Here is a 2,829-nt window from a genome sequence, read left to right as displayed (position 1 = left end):
TCAGAGCCGCCCACGCGTGGCGAGTGCCCGCCCACCTCAGCTCGCGTTGTCTGATGGGAGCTGTAGTCTCCTCCTCCCGGAACCGGCTGACAATTGCCGGGGAATCTGGTTGGTGGAATCTGCGCTTACCTGGCGTCTGTACAGCTCAGATTCTTTGCTGTGGCTGGGGTGCTTCTGGCCCACCCTGCTGGTATGGAAGGCACAGACACAGCTCCAGGGATTGCCATGACTGTTTCAGGCCCAAGCGAGTCCTATTTCGGAGTAGAATTCCACTGGACATTGATTCAAAAACCCGCCTTAGAATTTCCTACGTTATTAGCAGGTATTGGCTGCGATTTAGTGTTTTGTCAAGGGGGTTTTGTCCACCAAAGTATTAGCTGTTTCTTTCACTTGTGTGTTTATATCAAGTTATCTTTTTCTCCTTAGGTACACCCTGACATATTATTTGAACATTTTCTCTTATAGTGAACTGAAATTGAGGTCTGGTCCTAGGAAACACACAGAATAAATCTAAGTATTCTTTATTGAAGATAGCTCCTGAGTACAAATGTATTAAGGGTGAGGTGCGCGCGCGTGTGTATTGGAAAACTCTGGAATGAGATGCACCTTTAGCCTTCATTCTGCTGCTTATTAGTGGTGGGACTATAGGCTGATTGCCTGTCAACTGAAATAATGTGAAAAATAAAATAAAATTAAACTTAAAGGGTGAGACTGTGAGTTTCAGTTTTATTCAGGGACTTGGTGAGGACCATAGTCCAAGAGACATCCTTTCAGATAGCTCTGAGGAAGTGCTCCAAAGAGGTATGGGGGTAGTCAGAGTGTGTGTGATTTTGGAGGAGTTATGTGCCATCAAGCACACATCTTGGTAGAAGATTGCTGCAGGTCATGAGACAGAGATCTTAGTTAATGATTTTAGTGCTTTTCTAAGTATGGGAAGATGCAAGAAATTGGGTTCATAAAATCTCCTGAAAGTATGTTAACTTTCTGAAGTCTTGTTCTGCCAGTTTTCCCAGAGCAGAGTACCTCATTCCTGATCTCCACCCTGAGCTCCTTTCAGGGTGTGTTGAAGGAAAGCAACTGCAGTGGCTAATGGTTTAATCCTTGTAGAGCTGGGTGGTGAGTGACACTGTTTAGTTGGCAAAACCTTAGTCTTCTCAATTATTAATAAGAGAAATGATCCTTTCCAGGATTAAGGTTTGTTATGTTGTTTCTTAAGCTGGAGGTAGGGGGAGAAGGGCACATTTTTTTTTTCCAGGAAAATTTTCCCAGTTTTGTCTTTCCACTTTGATTGTAAGTTTTAAAATGATCACCAGTATATCCTGGATCATCTAGATAATACTGTGGGGTTTCAGTGCCTGGCTGTGTTTATGACTGTATTACTGCAAAGTGATTATCTGAAGCAGTTGTTCTCAATTGGGAGCACTGCTATGCATTTAGTAAATGTCACGGATGTTATTGAAGATTCTGCAATACACGGAAGAGCCCTTACAACCAAGGATTATCTGACCCAAAATGACAATAGTGCCACAATTGATGGACCCTGTTGTAAAGAGAAAGTGTTTAAACTTTCTTCAACGGAATTATCCAAATATGTCCTAAGAGATCTGTGAGTTTTCAGTTGAGACACATTATGTATGTCCCAGTCAGGAAGGAAGCTGTCAATCAACTGCATTCTAAAAGTTGTATTTCTTCCAAACCAGACACTCATGGTTCTTCCATTTCTTTCTGAAAGAAGGGCCTTTGCAGAAGCATTGCCCTCATCAAAGTTCTTTCTGAGCCCTCTTCTCATAAATAGAACTCACAAAAACAAAACCAAACCCCCTCAGAACTGCATAATACTCCCAAGTTATGGTTTGTTATGGTATGTTAACTTATGATACGTTAATTTTCAGTATGTTAATATTTTTCACCCAGCCACTTTGCTTAATTTTCTCACCATTTTTATAGTCTTTTCTAATTGTCACAGGCTCAGAATATTAATTAACATGGTAATAGTGGATAACCTTCTCTTCTTGACCTTAAGAATGTTTCTAGGGTTTCCCCATTGGCATAAGGCTACCATTCACTCTAGTTATATTTGGAAGAAAGATGTCTAAGTTCACAAGTACTGTTTTAAAAACTTCCTCTATTACTTTCAAAGATAAATGTTATACTTTTACTGCAACTTGCTTTTTTCACTTAATTCATTTTATTTATCTTGGGATTATTTGTGGTTCTTGAATCTAAGAATTCCTACCTTTTAACAATTCTTGAAGATTCTCAGCCATTACCTTTTTGAATAGTGCCCATCCCTAATTGTAGTCTCTCTTTATGGAATTCCAGTTTAAATGTATTTTAGATTTCTCATTTTATTCTCCACTCACTCTTCATACTTTCCACCTCTTTGTCTCTGTCCTGTTCCAACTCACTGAGTTCTTCAGCTGTATCTAATTTGATCAGTCCAATGAAATTTTTCTAATTAAAATTTTTTTAATTTTAAATTTTTAAAAATTTTATTTTTAAGTCCATTGAATTTTAAATTTTATCTATTATATTTTTAATTTCTTAAGGTTCTATTAGTTTCTTGAGAAATTCTGCCTAATCACTCAATAGTCACTTCTTCCTTGCTCGTATTTTTATTGCATCTTTTGTTTCTAAAGACATGAAATACAGTTACTACATATTCAGGATGTGATTGTTATGTCTAAAGTCTTTGGAGTCAAATGGACAAAGGACATGAACAGACATGTCACAGACAAGAAGCACAAATAGCCAGCTGTCATGAGAAAAAAAAAACATTTACTTGCAATCAGGGAAATACAGTTAAAGAAATCATATTAACATGCATCA

This window comes from Camelus dromedarius, chromosome 15 (genome assembly GCF_036321535.1).
Source record: "Camelus dromedarius isolate mCamDro1 chromosome 15, mCamDro1.pat, whole genome shotgun sequence".
In the NCBI taxonomy this organism is placed as follows: domain Eukaryota; kingdom Metazoa; phylum Chordata; class Mammalia; order Artiodactyla; family Camelidae; genus Camelus; species Camelus dromedarius.
The sequence above is the reverse complement of the archived record's forward strand: the minus strand, read 5'-3'. Positions refer to the sequence as shown.